Below are 6,198 nucleotides of genomic sequence, written 5' to 3' on the forward strand. Positions count from 1 at the left end.
GAAAAGGAATGTGGTAGTAAAAGTGTAGATTTATAGTAAAAATTTATTTTAATATTGATCTGTTTCTCACCCCCACCTATCGAAGACATTTAACCACTGGATTAATTTTATACTGCCTTTATATTCGTTTTGTAGCTTCAATGTCCTGTCCACCATTCACTTTCATTGTGAGGACCAACAGAGCTTAGATATTCTTCTAAAATCTTTATTTGTGTTCGGCAGAAGAAAAGAAAGAAAGTCATACACATCTGGGATGTCATACACATCTGGGATGGCATAAGGGTGAGTAAATGATGAGAGCATTTTTATTTTCGGGTGAACTATCCTTGTCCATGCAAACCTCCAAAAGTACCTGATTTTGACCTTATTCATCTACATTTATTTTTGGCAAATACTCCAGCCTTATTTAGGTATCCTCAAACCACATTTTCTTTGACTCTAAATACCTAATAGTGTGTCATATGGCATGGGAGGAAGCGTGTCAATATGTAAACAACTGCTTGACCTGATTTAAAAGTCATTCGTGTGCGACCATTGTGGAAATGTTTCCTTTTAAACATTCTTAAAAATGTGCAATAAAATGTTATCTTTTATCTATCTAAAACATCCAGCGAACAGAACTTGGAGCTCAAGAAGAACGCACACCTGAAATGAACGAAAAGGTTATAAAAACTAAATATATACTTACTAATTTCATAAACACAATGATTCAAATTAGTGGTCACTGTTAAAGCATTTTAATACGTTCGCTTAAACATTGCAGTTTGTAATGAGTGTTTATAAACCTTCACAGATCAAAGACTTAAAGATTTTTGTCGACGAGTTGTTCAATTTAAAGAAAAACAGGGTATGTATGACGTCTGTTTATGTTAAACGTTCTAGCATGATACAAACAGATGCTGTCACTCACTTTTAAATGGCAAAATACTTATTAATTGTAATTTTGAAATAGTATGTATGATCTTATAATTATATATTTTTTTCGTTTTATTTTGAAACTTTGTGCATAAATACATTTTACCCTTCATATATACATGGAGTATTTACTATTGTATTTAGTATTTACATATATGTGGAATTTACTGTATGTAAATTCAGCTTGACCCCTCAGCATATTCAGGATGAAAATGGGAATATCCTTCTCTGGAACGGGAAGGATTTTGGTGGTCTGACATTAGGGCAAGAAGGAATTGACACTAAAGTTGTTCTCCATCACCTGTCAAAGGTGCAGAGTTACTCAGATAATAGTGTCTTTACTAACACAACTAAAAGGACCCTGGGCCTTTATCTATTACCAAAAAGAAGAATGCTGTATCTGGTTTGGGATGGATATATTTGGAAGTAGTCTGCTTTGGAAATCTGATTCTGACAGAGCATCTTTTACACTCGCATCAGTTGCTTGTCAGCCAGCAAAGACAATAATGAATCTCAGTGGCATGAAGTACCACCCAATGTTTACAGGTTTGACATAAGGGACATTTCACAGTTGGGTATATTTACTTTTGAACTTTATCCACAGGGTTTCCACTTTGGTGACGAGCCATATTATATGTAGGAATTGAAATTGGAAGGTCTTCCCAGTTTTGTCTCTGTAAACACTTCTGGACTTAGCCTGACCTCCACTGTTTGTCCAATGAACACATCTATTTCTTCACTTGCAACTATTGAACAAGACCAGAATGCCTCAGGTTTCTAAACTTCTAACAAACCCAGAAAAGAGAAAAATGGTAAACATGCTTATTGATGTTCTTAGTGAGGTGGTTCATAAGAGAATACAGTACCTAGCTAGTCAAGATCACTCAGTGGTCCGCTTAAAACATACCTAAGCTGATATTACTATTCTCTTCTCTGGAGGAATTGATTAAATTATATTATCGGGCCTTGCAGGTAGACACATTCCTGCAGACAAACCCACTGACCTGCTCAATGTTGCTTTCAAAATGCAAGTAGCAAAGGTTCCTACCAAGTCCTCAAAGAAAGGAACAAAGACTGTGAGAATGCCGAAAAACACCAACAGATAGATGTGGCAGATGACAGATCTCTGGTAGAGCTTTCCTGCAGGAACTAAAACATTTTTGTCCAAAGCGCAAGTGGAACTTTGTTGAAATAAACTTAACTCAAGGAGCTGAAAGAAATGCAACAGGAACAAATCTGTAATTTGGTGCATCCTTTGGATACTGTTCTGTATGACAGCCTTGGATGTACTGTCTGGTTTGCAGCCAGAGGAATTGGTGTAATAAATGAGGGCACAGAACAAGAGCGTTATACATCAGAAGGAAAGGTAACTGCTGATGGTTTGTTTTTCTTTCTGTTCACATTGAAATTACATCTGCATGAAAACTCAGAGTTAATGGAAATACTGGGTATTTATTTGATCACACATGAGGTTTTGACTGGCATTGGGGCAGACGAACAGCTGGCTGGATGCTCCAGACACAGGATACAGTATAAAACCTCCGGGCTGGAAGGGCTTGACAACGAGCTGGCTATGGAACTGGGCCGAATATCCTTAAGAAATCTTGGAAGGGATGATAATCATCGGGGACCATGGAAGAGAGGCCAGGCAACTCTTACATTTTGCAGCTAAAAATGAAGTGTTTCGATTTAAGAATTCACCAAAAAAAGAAAATTACTGTTCATAGAGACCATGGCTGTGAAGCTTCTAATAGGACCAAAACCCCAACATAATAGGAGTTCAAATGACTAATGTGTAATATTCAGAGTAGGGCTGCAAATTTGGCCAAATTCTTTTAACCGACTAACCAACAATATTAACCGGTTAAAAAACAGTTAACCGATAAACTATGAATTGAACAAATGACCAAACAGGCATGACATAGACCCCGTTTACACCTAGTATTAACATCTGGCATCTCGGGTGGTCCGATCACATGTGGTCATATGAGACACATCACTGTTTACACCTGGTCGATTAAATCTCCTGTGACCACTTGTGTTCAGATTTGGAGGGGAGAGTCTTTGTTTCATGACGACATACATCAATCGCTATGTCAGTGTGTTACTGCACGAAATTAAAGCGCAACAAAGTTAGAAAAGACAAAAAAAGCATGAAAAAAATTGCTGTTTCTGTTTAACTGTTTCTCCCAGATACGGTTAAAATTTTATGCAAGCACAAACGCAACATGTCAAGCAGAATTATCCATTAACTTGTTGTATTACCTGTAAAAGGAGCTTTAAGAGTTCGAGCTTTTCATCTAACTTGATATCAAACATACTAAAGAAGATCTGTGAAGCTCTTGTGATTGTGTATGTGTCCGCTTTTTAAAATGTCTTTGATTAACACCTCCGTTAATTGTTATCCAATAATATTAGTCAAACAAATTGTTAATGCTGGTTAATCGATTAACTGTCTACATGCCTAATTCAGAGTCTCCGAAAGCCATACGATTGGTTTGTTTGAGGAGCAACACTCGCTGCAGCTCTCAGTTTGCCAATAATGACACATTGAGGCAGCATGTTTTTAACCTGAACAAGATCGCGAAGGGAGGCTTTGGAAGAGGGGATGATTCCTAGTGAATATTGATATTTGTCTGTTTGTCACAAAGCTATTGAATGACTTCATTATTCATGGAATATAACATGTACGTTCTTGTTTTTGGTTCTTTTTTGACAACTGTGGTCGCTACGAACTGTTTCTGAATGAAAAGAGCGAAGATTCTTCAAAACATCTTTTGTGTTTGGTAAATATTTATTTTTAATGCAGATTCCCATACTTGGACGAAGATGTGGTGAGTTTCCTTAATGGTCTGCCTGTGTGGCAGAAGGCTAACTTGTCTTTACACAAGGGGAGTTGGAGAAAAGCTGCTCAGGTTAGCAGCTGTTGAGGATTGTGACACTCTGCTCTATTACCAAAGCACCTTATCATGCAGTTCTGCTGTAGAATCGCCAAGTTTAAGTCTGAAAGGACTGTTGTTTCTTATACAACTATTATTCTCAAACTGATTTTATGATATTGCTATTTTAATGCAAATAAACTTCTATAATTTAATAATTCTATCTACACTACTGAAACCAGTACTGGTTTGGGGCATTGGGAGTTAATACAAATTAACTCATTTGTATTAGTTATTTACTCAATATGCAAAAAAGCACAACAAAATCTTAATCTTTTAAGTTTAATCTCCTAATTTTCATGGGTACAGTTCGATTTTAATTCCTTGTTTGGATTACATTAAATAAACAGTTGGATTTTTAAGATGGTCCTTGAAGTATATGTCACATTCAATGTATGATGGAAGATTCCCCACATCAAATTGACCAGATATCATGTGACACATACACAGGCCTCCTAAATTGAAACGGAGTGTGATTAGTGTCATTAAATGAGAGGCAACACAATGTCTTACAAATGCCACCAGAAATCAAACCACTGGTAAGTAACCTTAATATGAGCCATGACAGAAAGGTCCCCGTTGCATCCCGTTCTTCAATGGGTGCATTCTACATGGGGAAACTTTACATTAGAACATGTAACATTATCGAATGATAAAACAAAGTATGATTTCAATGAACTGTACCTTCTCATTGAGAAAGGAGTCCAAAAGAGGAAGAGTAGTCCTTGAAAATAAGTAAAAGCAAGGACACTGCAAAAAGGAATAAAACATAAGAGATATATAGTAGACAATAGTGCAGTATCTTCATCTTCCAATAGGAGGGAAAACATACTGCCTTTCGTGAATCCGTTTCACTTGAAGAAGGCTTTTCCTTCATACACTGTACTTTAAGGTCCTCATCCCACTCCAGAATCCCATACTTCGATGTTTCTAAGCAGACAAATATAGAGAGAGCACTTAAGAGTGAAAAGTACATCATAACGGATTTAAAAAATAGTACTAATTGAATTGCCTTGTGGATCTTGGTAAAGGCACTCACCCTCATCTTTGCACTGGTATGACAGCACTAAATTGCTTTCTTTGTCTTTTGTGCATGTCACAAAATGTATCTGTGAATTTCCTAAGGCTGAAATCCTCTTTGAATAAAGTGTCTGCAAAACAAAAGAACACAACATTTGTTACAGAATAAAGTCATTATAATGTGAGATTAAACTTAACGACTTTATTCTCGATATTTAATGAGTTTATTCTCAAGATTGTATTTCGACTTTTTTCTCGAAATTTAACGAGTTTAATCTCGCATTATAATGACTTTAATCTCGATATTTAATGAGTTTATTCTCAAGATTGTATTTCGACTTTTTTCTCGAAATTTAACGAGTTTAATCTCGCATTATAATGACTTTATTCTCGATATTTAATGAGTTTATTCTCAAGATTGTATTTCGACTTTTTTCTCGAAATTGAACGAGTTTAATCTCGCATTATAATGACTTTATTCTCGATATTTAATGAGTTTATTCTCAAGATTGTATTTCGACTTTTTTCTCGAAATTTAACGAGTTTAATCTCGCATTATAATGACTTTAATCTCGAGATGGCTTTATTTTGTTTAATTATTGCTTGGCCCTAATCCTCTTCCGTACAAAGAAAATACAAAGAAACAACAACAAAGAAAAAAAAAAGAAAAAAAAAAACACAGAAATACTATAAACTATATACAAAGGCGTATTTAAAAAGAGTCTCGAATAAGACACTCGTTTAAAAGAGACAGGGAAAAAAGTCTCTAAGATGGGTAAAAATTCAAGGCTCTCCAGTCCAAGTCTTTATAGCCCATGCGCTGTTTAAAGCAATCCACGTTTTCGTGGGCAAATCTGAATCGTGAATATTAAATAGGCCTATGTTACGCCAGAGGGCATTCCGCTGGACGCGTTCTTGCGTTCCGTTTACCCTATTTAGATGTTGGCTTGTGTAATATGCGCTAGACGGGTTGTTTCGCTGTTTTTTTAACTGTGTCAAGTTAAAAATATATCCACTTTTGACACGCAGCACAGTTTTTAATCAATGAACCAAGAAGATCAAAATAGGTTCGGAATAATAACATTTACTGTATGTATGGGCAAGCGAGGTTAGGGGCCATGAACGTCAAACCGAACGCACAATTGTGCAAAAAAAGCTAGACGCAGCGTCACGAATGCAGGTGTCTAGAGACGCATTTAAAAGTTATTTTAACTTGACATGGCGCAAATAACAAACAAACAAACAAAACATCAGCGATACGAGGCAAAAAGGTCAAAGACGTCCGTCTAGTGCATGTTTACATAAGAAAACAGTTTAAAACAGA

At 36.1% G+C, this 6,198-nt stretch overlaps 1 pseudogene; it reads left to right on the forward strand.

Moving 5' to 3' along the window:
- Positions 1-1,421: 1,421 nt before the first annotated feature.
- Positions 1,422-3,845, forward strand: LOC127654629 (asparagine synthetase domain-containing protein 1-like; annotated as a pseudogene).
- Positions 3,846-6,198: the final 2,353 nt, after the last annotated feature.

The sequence above is a fragment of the Xyrauchen texanus genome, chromosome 14 (genome assembly GCF_025860055.1).
Source record: "Xyrauchen texanus isolate HMW12.3.18 chromosome 14, RBS_HiC_50CHRs, whole genome shotgun sequence".
Taxonomy (NCBI): domain Eukaryota; kingdom Metazoa; phylum Chordata; class Actinopteri; order Cypriniformes; family Catostomidae; genus Xyrauchen; species Xyrauchen texanus.